Raw genomic sequence first — 14,572 nt, 5'->3', positions numbered from 1 at the left:
TGCGTTGTTCTGAGTTCATTTACTCAAAAACCTCCTACAGCTCCCTATTGTGCAATCTCTTATCCACTCTGATATAGACAGAATGATCTCTGACCCTAGTTCTTACCAGAGTCATCCTCCATTCCTGTCATGGACTCACCACCATCTCTAGTCTCTATCTGCTGTGCTCTTCCCTTTACCTTAAGGTTCAGAACCAGTGCCATCTTCTGCATTCAGTTTTCCCTGATTGTCTTTCTCCCTAGGTGGAAGTGATCTCTCCCTCCTCAAATTTCTTATAATGCTTCATTGGAGTTTCTCCTTTGCCATTATCATGTTCTCCTGTATGTCATAGAACATTAACCATAGTTATTATGAATATGTTTCTCCTGCCTTTAAATTGTAAGCTCCCTGACAATAGGAATTGATTTCCATAGCATCTATTTTTGTATTCTCAAATCTACCACAGTGCCTTTCATGAGGTAGGCACTTAATAAGCATTTGTTGAATTTGAATGTGACCAGTTAGAGTGCTGGAAATATTTTTTTGGGGGTGGGAAATCTCCCTTTTTGTTTGTTTAAACCAAAAAATCAGCAAGAAAATCAGGATCCTAAGTATAAGCACTTAATGTAGGCCCTTGGAAAAGCTATAAGGTAAGCAAGTATGAGGTTCACCATGGCAAAAGAAATCCTATTTGACTGGGAGTAATCTAGAAGTAGTTTGAGTTCTATTATTAAGCCTGTGTAACCTGAAATGCTTACATATGCACATGCATGTGTACATACACATGTATAAGTGAATATATACACCCCCCCCCCCAACAAAATCAGTCCATAACCAATCTCATCCTTACTTCTACATGCTTCCCTCCATAATCACCAAGGAAAACTGTATAGTACAACCCTATCTTCTTCCAAACAGTTGTTATTTGTCTGCTTCTTTAAGGGTCTTCTTAATATTCATTTTACCTTGATTTCCCTTATGTAATTAATATGTTGAGGAAAATCCCACTTCATTATTTATATTGGGTCTTGGACTCCACTTAAAGCTGGGAATGATACAATATCTTCTCAGTGAATTTATACAGTAATGCAAAAGAAACTTTTCACATAGTAAAAAAAAAAAATGAAAGCTATATATTACCCCGATTATTACAATATGTAGCTGAAGGACATTCCTTTGGATTAGCCTGTCTATTTATCTGGGAAAGAAAGAAAAAAAGAGACAGAGACAGACACAGAGGATAAAAGAAGCCAGGCTTAAAACTGAACAAGAGATAAATGGGATAAATCTCAGCGGGAACAATGCACAGTGATTTTGTTGCTAAAAAGTCTTTTTTAAATATATACTGATATTCTGCCAGCAATGCTATGTGACCATGAGTCACAGAACCACAGTATTAATTATGTCGTGGTGACTAGGGTTCTTCCATAGGACACTGAGATTTAGAGAATACCAAAATATTAAATAATGATTTTGAGAGATTGTACATGTTGATAGATCATTTCACTCCTTTTGCAGCATGGACATTAACTAGCAAGAATAATCAGTTAAACTCCCGATACTATCAGATGTTTAGGCTTCCTACACAAATACACTCAGGAGAACTCCTCCCTGCCTCTTCTCCTCCCTAGAGCAGTGCAGTCTCCAGAAGTGGTCACATTGTGTCTGGCATTTTTATTTCCCCAACATGGGCAAGTCAATAAATGGCTTCTCTTTGTGGGAAGGAACTGGTTTCCCAATCCAACTGATAGAATTTTGTCCAAAATTGGGTCCTCACTTCACATCTCTCAGATTGACTAAGATGACAGGAAAAGATGATGATGAATGTTGGAGGAGATGTGGGAAAAGTGGGACACTACCACATTGTTGGTGAAATTTGTGAAATGATCCAACTATTCTAGCAAAGGATTATCAAACTGTATATCCTTTGATCCAGCAGGGCCATTCCTGGGTCTGTATTCTAATGAGATTATTAAAGAGGGAAAAGGACTCACACATATGAAAATGTTTGTGGCAGCTCTTTTTGTAAGGCAAGAAACTAGAAATTGAGAGGATGCCCATCAATTGGAGGATGGCTGAATAAGTTATCGTATATAAATGTCATGGACTATTATTGTTCTGTAAGAAACAATCAGCAGGATGATTTCAGAAAGGCCTGGAGAGACTTAAAGTAACTGATGCTGAGTGAAGTGAGCAGAACCCAGAGAACATTGTACACAAAAACAACAAAATTATGTGATGATCAACTATGATGGTCTTGGTTCTTTTCAACAATAAGGTGATTAAAGACAATTCCAATAGACTTGTGATGGAAATTGCCATCTGCAGCCAGAGAGAGAACTGTGGAAATTGAATGTGATAGTATTTTCAGCTCATTTTTTGTTGTTTGGTTTTCTTTCTTGTGTTTTCCCCCATTTATTCTGATTTTTTTGTGTGCAGCATGACAAATATATAAATATATCTAGAAAAATTGTACATGTTTTAACCTATATCAGATTGCTTGCTATTTTGGGAAGGGGGAAAGGAGAAGAGAAGGAGAGAGGGAGAAAAATTTATAACATAAGATATTGCAGTGTTGAATGTTGAAAATTTATCTTTGTAGGGGACAGCTAGGTGGCGCAGTGGTTAGAGCACCAGCCCTGAAATCAGGAGAACTTGATTTCAAATTTGATCTCTGGACTCTAACCTCCTATCATTCCATCTCATCCATTCTAACTGTTCTTTGCCTTATCACAAATGTCAGTCCTTATACTGCTTAGTGCTTTCTCATGTTGCCTTTATTGTGACTTTATTTTTCTCCTTTCCCAGTCATGATTACAGTCAACTAATTCAACTCTATAACGTCATTTCCTCATGAATCTCTCAACTCCTTGTCATTTAGTCCTTGTCAGCTCTCTCCTTGGCATACTCCCACCATGTCACTTAACATTGTCTCAGCAAAAAAAACAAAACAAAAAAACAAACAAACAAAAAAACAACTCTATATATCTTTGCATGTGTTTTGAAAAATAAAATACTATTTAAAAAAAAACCAGAATAAAACAGTCATAAATAAATAAAAAAGACAGGAGAGAGAGAGAGAAAAAAAGAGAGAGCCATAACTTAATTAAAAGGAGAAAGAAGTAAAAACTCACTAAAATAGGAGACTTTTGTTCTAGGAAAATGACAACTCTGCTACATCTCTTTAACCAAAATCAAGTTCATGTGCCTGAACAAATGGAAGTTCAGATCTGACTATTCTCTCATCAGACATGGCCTCTGTCTTGACAGTTTTTCTCCTACTTCTTACAGCTTTATTCAAGCCTTTTAAATGTACCCAATTCCACCAGGTCTGGCTATAAATATTTGAACAAAGAAGTGAGAGGCTTCATGTTTTGAATAAATCATAAAAATCAGACCTTGAGCAGCCCCAGGGCCTTTTGCAATGGGACTATCTTTGTAGTGCAAGGGCTTATACCTGTTTCTCTAATTGTTTCTTAGTGTCACCTTACAAAGACAGCCTGTTTCTATTAATAACTTTAATAGGTTTAGTCTTTATCCTTAAAATAGATAACACAAGAAACTTAAATAATCTTTTTTTAAATAATAGCTTTTTATTTTCAAAATTTATGCAAGGATAGTTTTCAACATTCATTCTTGCAAAAACTTGTATTTCTTTTTTCCCTCCTTCCACCCCCTCCCCTAGACAGGAAGTAATCCAATATGTGTTAAACATGTACAATTTTTCTATACATATTCCCACATTTATCATGCTGCACAAGAAAAATCAGATCAAAAAGAAAAAAAAATAAGAAAAAGCAAGCAAACAATAATAAATAAAGTGAAAACACTATGCTGTGATCCACATTCAGTCCCCATAGTCCTCTCTGGGTGCAGATGGCTTTCTCCATCATATTTTGGAACTGGCCTGAATCATTTCACTGTTGAAAAGAGCTGAGTATATCAGAGTTGATCATCGTATAATCTTGTTATTGTGTACAATGATCTTCTGATTCTACTCACTTCAGCATCAGTTCCTTTAAGTCTCTCCAGGCCTTTTTGAAATTATCCTGCTAAACCATCTGGCTAGTTGCCAGAAACTGGAAACTGAGTAGAGGCCCATCAGAATGGCTGAATAAATTGTGGTATATGAATATTCTGGAATATTATTGTTCGGTAAGAAATGACCAACAGGATGATTTTAGAAAGGCCTGGAGAGACTTACACGAACTGATGCTGAGTGAAACAAGCAGGGCCAGGAGATCATTATATACTTCAACAACAATACTATATGATGATCAATTCTGATGGACCTGGCCATCCTCAGCAATGAGATGAACCAAAACAGTTCCAATGGAGCAGTAATGAACTAAACCAACTATACCCAGCGAAAGAACTCTGGTAGATGACTAAGAACCATAACATTGAATTCCCTATCCTTATATTTTTGCATGCCAGCATTTTGGATTTCCTTCACAGGCTAATTGTACAATATTTCAGAGTCCGATTCTTTTTGTACAGCAAAATAATGGTTTGATCATATATATTTATTGTGTATCTAATTTATACTTTAATACATTTAACATCTACTGGTCATCCTGCCATCTAGGGGAGGGGGTGGGGGGAATGAGGGGAAAAATTGGAACAAAAGGTTTGGCAATTGTCAATGCTGTAAAATTACCCATACATATAACTTATAAATAAAAGGCTATTTAAAAAAAAGAACTCATCCTGCTAATCATTTCTAATAAAACAGTAACTTAAATCATTTCTTTATGGGGCCAAATAATCAAGCATTTCCTGGGAGATCAAAATAAGGAATGTGATTACTAGTCAATCAACACTCCTGGGTTCTCTTCATAGGTGACAAAGGATAATTTGTAAGAAAGAAGAATGATATTACTAAGTGCTACCAAGCCTTTCCATTCAAACTAACTGTATTTATATTTATTTTGTATAATTTTTACCTATGTATTTGTCTTCTCTGCCACTAGAAGATAAACTTCTTTTTTTTTTTTTTTAACTTTTTATTGACAGAACCCATGCCAGGGTAATGTTTTACAACATTATCCCTTGCACTCACTTCTGTTCCGATTTTTCCCCTCCCTCCCTCCACCCCCTCCACCAAATGGCAAGCAGTCCTTTACATGTTAAATAGGTTACAGTATATCCTAGGTACAATATATGTGTGCAGAACCGAACAGTTCTCTTGTTGCACAGGGAGAATTGGATTCAGAAGGTAGAAATAACCCGGGAAGAAAAACAAAAATGCAAGCAGTTTATATTCATTTTCCAGTGTTCTTTCTCTGGGTGTAGCTGCTTCTGTCCATCTTTGATCAATTAAGGCTCTCTTTATCGAAGAGGTCCACTTCCATCAGAATACATCCTCAAACAGTATCGTTGTTGAGGTATATAATGATCTCCTGGTCCTGCTCATTTCACTCAGCATCAGTTCATGTAAGTCTCGCCAGTCCTCTCTGTATTCATCCTGACGGTCATTCCTTACAGAACAATAATATTCCATAACATTCATATACCACAATTTACTCAACCATTCTCCAATTGATGGACATCCTTTCATTTTCCAGCTTCTAGCCACTACAAAGAGGGCTGCCACAAACATTTTGGCACATACAGGTCCCTTTCCTTTCTTTAGTATCTCTTTGGGGTATAAGCCCAGTAGAAACACTGCTGGATCAAAGGGTATGCAGAGTTTGATAACTTTTTGAGCATAGTTCCAAATTGCTCTCCAGAATTGCTGGATGTGTTCACAATTCCACCAACAATGTATCAGTGTCCCTGTTTTCCCACATCCCCTCCAACATTCCGCATTATCTTTCCCTGTCATTCTAGCCAATCTGACAGGTGTGTAATGGTATCTCAGAGTTGTCTTAATTTACATTTCTCTGATTAATAATGATTTGGAACATATTTTCATATGGCTATAAATAGTTTTAATTTCTTCATCTGAGAATTGTCTTTTCATATCCTTTGAGAAGGTAAACTTCTTGCAAGTAAAAAAAAAAAATTGTTCTAATGCTCTTATCCTAACCAAAAGAAAATGGCATATATCTCTCTCATTTGCCAAAGACCCTTGGCTAACCAATCCCAAAGGAAGTTGAGAAGGCAGAAATATCTGGAGCATATATTCCATAACCTGAATATATTTGATTTATCATTTGAAAAAGAAAACAACACTTGTCTAATCATTCTCCAATTATTCCATGTGTCTGAATGCAGAGAATGAGTTATTTCTTATCTTTGTATATCAAGGTTAAGGAGTGCTTTGAACATGGTAATAAATGTTTTTTTAGTTGTCTCTCCTAGGAAAATATAAACTCCTCCGTGGCACATACTGGGTCTCGTTTTTTTTTTTTTTTTTTGTATTCCCCATAGTGTACACATACTACAATGCCAGGAAAATTAACCACACTTATTAAATGCTGATGACATTATACAGAAGATGAAGGAAAGATCTCCAGTTGGTTTTTAAAAATCAGAAGCCATTCATTTTCCAGTTTCTAGCCACTACAAACAGGGCTGCCACGAACATTTTGGCACATACAGGTCCCTTTCCCTTCTTTAGTATTTCTTTGGGGTATAAGCCCAGTAGTAGCACTTTTGGATCAAAGGGTATGCACAGTTTGATAACTTTTTGGGCATAATTCGAGATTGCTCCCCAGAATGGTTGGATTTGTTCACAACTCCACAAACAATTCATCAGTGTCTCAGTTTTCCCCTCCAACATTCATCATTATTTTTTCCTGTCATCTTAGCCAATCTGACAGGTGTGTAGTGGTATCTCAGAGTTGTTTTAATTTGCATTTCTCTGATCAATAGTGATTTGGAACACTCTTTCATATGAGTGGAAATAGTTTCAATTTCATCATCTGAAAATTGTCTGTTCATATCCTTTGACCATTTATCAATTGGAGAATGGCTTGAAAATGAATGGATGCCCATCAATGGGAGAATGGTTGGGTAAACTGTGGTATATGAATGTTATGGAATATTATTGTTCTGTAAGAAATGACCAGCAGTACCACTACACACTTGTCAGATTGGCTAGAATGATAGGGAAAGATAATGCGGAATGTTGGAGGGGATGTGGGAAAACAGGGACACTGATACATTGCTGATGGAATTGTGAACACATCCAGCCATTCTGGAGAGCAATTTGGAACTATGCTCAAAAAGTTATCAAACTCTGCATACCCTTTGATCTAGCAGTATTTCTACTGGGCTTATACCCCAAAGAGATACTAAAGAAGGGAAAGGGACCTGTATGTGCCAAAATGTTTGTGGAGCCCTGTTTGTAGTGGCTAGAAACTGGAAAATGAAAGGATGTCCATCAATTGGAGAATGGCCGAATAAGTTGTGGTATATGAACATTATGGAATATTATTGTTCTGTAAGGAATGACCAGCAGGATGAATACAGAGAGGACTGGTGAGACTTACATGAACTGATGCTGAGTGAAATGAGCAGAACCAGGAGATCATTATATACCTCAACAACGATACTGTTTGAGGATATATTCTGATGGAAGTGGATCTCTTCAATAAAGCGAGCTTTAATTGATCAAAGATGGACAGAAGCAGCTACACCCAGAGAAAGAACACTGGGAAATGAATATAAACTGCTTGCATTTTTGTTTTTCTTCCCGGTTATTTATACCTTCTGAATTCAATTCTCCCTGTGCAACAAGAGAACTGTTCGGTTCTGCAAACATATATTGTATTTAGGATATATTGTAACCTATTTAACATGTAAAAGACTGCTTGCCATCTGGGGGAGGGGGTGGAGGGAGGGAGGGGAAAAATTGGAACAAAAGTGAGTGCAAGGGATAATGTTGTAAAAAACTACCCTGGCATGGGTTCTGTCAATAAAAAGTTATTATAATAAAAAAAAAAGTGTAAAAAAAAAAATCAGAAGCCAAAGAAGGGAAAGAGAAAGCAGGAGAGATCAGCCTAAAAGATTCAGATCAATAAAAAAGCAAAATTCAGAAGACCTTCGGCAAGGCAGTCCTTCCATTGCAGCAAAACTACTATGAACACTAAAATTTCTACAACATACCACTACAAGAGCCAAACATAAAACTAAGGAGGAAACAAAAAACTATCAGGAAAATTAAAAGAAATCAAGATAAATGTAAAATATTATCGTTTTGTTCAAAAAAATCAACTTCTTATGTACAAGATAGGAGAATCAATAAGTCATTATATATATAATTATTATTATTATATGATGTAGAAGGGTCAATCCTGGTGTAAGAAGGCCTTTTCTGATTCCATTTACAATCCATGCAGTTGCTTCCCCATCTTACCACCAACTTTTCTGTCAAAGTAGGTTAAGAAGCAGTAAGGACAGAAATTCTTTTTTCTTTTTGTAACCCCAGGACTTTGTATAATATGTGGCACAGGGAAAGTGCTGATATGATTGATTGGTTGGTTGATCCATAGCGCTGATAGTACTATTGCACATAAGGCACTCAAATCTTTCCAAAGATTAATATGGGAGAGTCTCAAAGAGGTGCTGACAGATCAGACATGCAGCTTTAGATGTCTTATTAAAGTGCTATTATTGCAACATCACTTAATGCCAGAATATTGATACCACAGCCAATGGAAAGATAACAATCAAATGAAATACAAAAGCACTTATTAAGTGCTTACAACACGTATATGTTAAGTGCTCGGGATCCAAATAAGAAAACTAACACAGTGTTTACCCTCAAGATCATGTTCTTATAAGGCAAATAACACATAAAGGCATTCAGTTCAACACATAAAGGAGGTCTAGTTTCAAGCCAGAAAGACTGGGAGGGAAACCATGACTCTGCCCTGCCCCCCAACAAACTCCAAGGCAAAATTAGTGGTTAAGACCAGAAGAGTCCAATACTACCCAACCATACTAAAATATAATTGGGAAATATTTAGCAAAATAAATAAAAATACAATAGAACACAATTTATGTTAATTTGTGTTTTTCTAAGCCAATTTTTGATCTGAAGAGATCCTTTTGTTTGGTTTTGTGATCCCCATTTTTCTTTGACTTTGACACCATTGATAAAGACAAATGATTCTTGACAGTGTAATAAAATAATCAACTTGCTAGTTAGATTCCCAAGTGGTAGAATAACCCTATCTAAAAGTGCTTCTCCTAGACCCAATATTGAAGAAATGGACTAAAATGCATCAGAAGAGAGAGATTCCACACAAGTCTTCAAAAGTTGAACAATTTAAATTTATAGCCAAGGCAAGTAGCAGTTTAAAAATAGATTTGAGTTGTGGAAAACTAGGCAATCTGAATACTTGAAAGTGGGCAAAGGAAGAGAAGTGAACATTGTACTTTTTCAGTCCTGAAAACATGTAGAAATGCAATTCTTCTGGAGAATAAAATCTATTTAAAATGGTTATCATAAAAAAAAAAAAGAATAGATGCTTACAGAGGTCAGGGGAATTTGCTTTTATATTCTTATCCCTAGAACTTGGCTGAGTTTTTAATAGAGTGATCATTTAATGAATGCCCTTTCATTCTAACAATGTCCAAGGATTATTGGTAGAATTTGATTCATAAGGAGACCTAAAGTATTACACTACTTTGGCTTTTCAACTATACACTCCTAACAACACATAACAGGTATATCTGAAAGTAAAAAGGAAAGTGTTTAGTCAACCTGTTAGATATGAGGAATTCAATATCTTAGTAACATCTTGATTCTTCCACACAAGGATGTATTTTAATTCATTAAGAATGAATCAATCCCAAAGGGGTAGAGATCAGTATTTTTCAAGATGCAGTATTATAAGATCCTTTAGTACCCTGGAGTTTTATATGATTTACTTCAATAATAAGCATTTAATGGGTGCAAGTAGTATGCTAGAAATGGAAACATAAAAACTAAGAACAGTTCCTGCCTCTATGGTTCTGTAAGAACATTTCAGTGTTGACAGTTTTATTTGGGTAATTGGGGCATAGGAGAGAAGGCATGAAAATAGACCTAATTCTATTTTGCTTCAAAATGTCTTTCTATTTAAAAAAAGGCTATCTCTTGGATTAATATTTATGGATTACATCAATGCATTCAAGCAAAATTGTGTTCTGTAGTTAAATTAATTGGGAGAATTCTGGAATAGTTGATCTTGAAGATCTTCCCTTCTCCCTCCTCCTCCCCCCCCCCCCCACACTTATGCAATTCCATGATTAAAATTCTTTATCCTCACCTGGGCAGCTTTTAAAATGCTGTGAGTAATTATAATTTTTCCACATGGTACTTTTCACAATAACCCATAACTATTAATAGTATTAGTTCAAATCCCTCTAGGGCAATTAGATGCTATAGTTGATAAAGTACTGGGCCTGGAGTCAGGCAAGCTCATCTTCCTGAGTTCAAATCTAGTCTCAGACATGTATTAGCTAGCTGTGTGACTCTGGCTGGGTTACTTAACTCTCTGTGCTTCAATTTTTCATCTGTAAAATGATCTAGAGAAGGAAATGGCAAATCACTCTTGCATCTGTGACAAGACAATGCTAAAAGGGGTTATAAAGAGTCATTCATAACTAAAAAATGGCTAAATAATCCACCAATAATAACAAAGAATCCTTCTATATAGTATTATCCAATCCACCATCCAACTCTACACTTTTATATCTTCTCCATGCCTAGAATGCACTCCTTACCTCTGCATCTTCAAATCTCTAGTTTCATTTCAGATTCAGCTCAAACACTGCCTTTTCATGAAATTTTTCCTAGCTCCTTCCAGACACTAAGGCATTTCCTTCCAAAACTACCTTGCCCTCATTTGTTACGTTTTCACATATAATTCATGTCTCTCCAGCCTGAAATACCCTCACCCTTAAAAATCTCTAGAAATACTTACTTAGTTCCAACTGCAAGTAACCTTTCCACATGTTAATAAACTCCCTGAGGGCAGAGACTTTTTCACTATTGTCTTTGTATCAAGCCCTAGAACAGGATCAGCAGAGTGCAAGCTTTGTTAGGCTCTATATATTGGAATAGATTTGAGGGTGGTCCCAGGAACCTGCTAAAAGAGTTTTCTAAGTACAATCTGTCTAATTATAAAGAGACACATCAGACCACCTAGAGATGAAGGTTTTTTTGGTCAATCTGTGAAACAAAGAAAAATAAGAAGTGGCCATTAGTTCTGATAACCCCTCTTGTGACAAGATGATGGTGACAAAATGATGAGAAAAGAGGTAGAAGAAACTAAGGATCAATGTTTTTAGACTATCAATAAGTAAAAGCTCGGTATTTTTATGTAACTTTGACTAATCTTATTCTAAATAGAAGCACTTTATACAACAAACAAAAAGTAGACATGTAACTAGAGGAGCTAAAGTACATCTATCTTGATATTCTTGCTGTAAATAAAACAGAAGAAAGGCAGTTGTAAAATGTTAGGAATGGGTGAACAGTATTCTTTGAGGAGGCAAAGAAAGGAGTTAGCAAAGTGGATTTTATTGTAAACCCAAAGTCAACTAGAGACATCATTTCATGGAATATTTGTTCATCATAAATTGCAATCACATACAGATCATATATTGTAACAATAAGTATTTGCAGAAAAAACACGATGAAAATAATGACTTATACACCATCAGTCACTGAGGACAAATATGGGAAAAGTTTTATGTATAACTTTATGAGATTCTCCAAATTAAATTATCATACACTCTGACTGCAAAGATGAGAATGGATGGAAAATGGAAGATAAAGATTATACAGGATCCTCATGCTTCTATATTATGAACACTCTTTTTGACTAAAAATAAACTGATAGGGGCAGCTAGGTGGCACAGTGGATAGAGCACTGGCCTTTAAGTCTTCTCTGTCTTCTCTGGCTCTGACCCTGGCTGACTTTGTCTCATCTTATCTGCTCTATTATAATTAGATCATTTACATTATACATTTACATTATACATTATACATACTATAAGCCAATCATTATATCACTAGGGAACCATTATTTGTGGTAAGATCAAATCAATCACACTGAACTTGAGAACTATTAATCACCATGCCAAACTAGATAATCATTGTCATATCAATTCCATTGATTTAACACCTTGTAAGAATCCTTGTTTCATTTACAGAGTTCTGGCCCATAACAGACCCAAGTTCAAATTTGACCTCAAACACTTAACACTTCCTAGATGTGTGATCCTGGACAAGTCAGTTAATCCCAATTACCTAAGCAAAATTAATTAATTAAAAGGTAACAAACATTTTGAGCAACAACAAAGGAAATAGATTTTAATAGATAATAAAGGACTTCTGATTGGTATAGGAATGATTCCTAAATTGTCTGTGTATCTAAGTTATACCATCAATTTATTGAAGTTAAGAATGTGATTTAAAAAATAAGAAAAGTTACTGTGAAAAATATATGAAAGACAATGGAAGTAGCCCTGAGCTATTTAAACAATAAATTTAAGTAAAAATTAAAACATGGGAAAATGACAACATAAATGGCACTGACATTAACTATAGTACAGCAATTTAATCTATGCAGCTTAATAGCCACAAAAAGGAGACCAAAAGATCCCAGAAATCGCCTTAGCCAGCCATAAGATTTGTCAGAAGAAGAGAAATGCTGTTAAAGACAAATACAAGATTATAATACAAAAACTTATTTGTAAAGTCTTAGTAGGAGAATAGTGACTACAGTAGTATCATTTAAACAGAGGGAAGTAATAGAGGGGAAAACCAGTTTAAAGAAAGTTTACTAAGATATCCAATTAAGTAACACCATCCCAGGGGCAATTAAGGATAAATATTTAAGGAAGACTAAGAATAAAAATGGAAAATATTTGGAAAAGTCATTATAAAAAACATCTCCATCAGGTATAGTGTAATCACCACATTTGAATCATACCACTACAGTCCTAGATATGCTAGTAAAAGAGGTAGTTATGATACTAAAGAAAACAAAAATAGAAAAAAGCAATTGGACTGGACAAAATCTTTAAAGATGATTTGCATTGGAGATGACACAATAATAAAAACATTGAAGAAATGATATACACATAGTATCTGAAGGAAACACACTAAAGTTGCATAAAAATTTTGTATCATTATTAATATGAAAAAAGGCAACTAAGACACCAATAACGATAGACCTCCATGCCAATTCTCCCATTTATACAAAATCTTTATGAGTTCTATATATGTGTATACACACACACACACACACACACATAAATCAAGATATTCTTAATGAGGGGAATTGATAGAAAATGAGGCTTTTACAAATGATATTCAATAGTAGACATATCTTTGCTAATATTGATAATATTAACATTGTACTATGTTTATTGCTTGTCAATTATGGAAAAGTATTTGATTCATAAAAGAAAGCATGTTATAGGTTTTCACTCATATATCAAAATTTCTTGAAAATTTGTATTTTTAAAAACTTGTCAGAGGAAGCTATGTGATATGTTGGATAGAACACCAACCTTGGTGTTCTAAGGACCTGAGTTCAAATATAACCTCAGACACTTACTAGCTGTCTGACTCTGGACAAGTCACTTAATTGCCTCAAAAAATAAATTTAAGTTAAAAAGAAAAAATCCTGTTTAATACTTCTCCAATGATAAATATCAAGCAAGGTATAAACTAGGGAAATGTATACTCAGCAACGATGTCTCCATTGTAATAGAACACAGAGTCCTGTGGATGGTAAGCTCCTCCACATGGTGCTTTTTGGGGATAACATTGTTCTAACTGCATCAAATCCCTGAACATTGGAGTCTTGCAGAAGAAATCAGTATTCATTCAAAAAAGATAGTCAGACCAAATGTTGGCATTTCAGTGTTGATTGCCCTGATCACAAGATGCATTTGAGCAAACATTTTAGCTTGCCCATCAGTATGTATATCTAAGACAGTACAAATGGACTATTAGTTGAGTCTAGAGTTTGGGGAAACTGCAATGCTCTTTTTCCCACGAAAACAAAGGCCCATTTTTTTTCCTACTATATGATTCTATTATATGATACTAAGACATGATCTACATCTGTCTCCAAATAATCCAAAATGAATATCACACAAATGGCAACAAAGTGGTTCATATAGATAGTACATGTGTACAGACTATCATATATTATTAACGAGGAACTCCAAAAATAAATAAATAAAGGGAATTATATGAAAGAAAGATACGGATTTGTCACAGGACATGAGAAAAGGAGATAAACAAGTAGACAGTCAGAGAAATCTACTGGTGACATGACCTTAAAGTGTCAAGTGAAAGTGAAAAAGGTCTCTGGTATGGTGGGTGGACCATCTGTGACAAATTTATGGGAGGAAATGAGATGGACAAAAATGTTACAACATAAATAGGCCTAGTAAGTTGTAATCAAAATTGTTTGAGGGAACTTTGAAATACATAAGATCATAGATCCATTTTAGTGTCTGTGTAGTTAAAATCAATCTGCCCCCCCTTAGTTGAGGAATCCCTAGTTTTCAAATATATCAATACCTGCCAATATGACTCTCTCAGAAGCATCTCAGTCATGCACATACATAAATGTTTGTATGTATATTCATACACACATGCATATATAATTTTTCTATGTAGTTGGGTGAC

Source organism: Antechinus flavipes, chromosome 1 (assembly GCF_016432865.1).
Source record: "Antechinus flavipes isolate AdamAnt ecotype Samford, QLD, Australia chromosome 1, AdamAnt_v2, whole genome shotgun sequence".
NCBI lineage: Eukaryota > Metazoa > Chordata > Mammalia > Dasyuromorphia > Dasyuridae > Antechinus > Antechinus flavipes.
The sequence above is the reverse complement of the archived record's forward strand: the minus strand, read 5'-3'. Positions refer to the sequence as shown.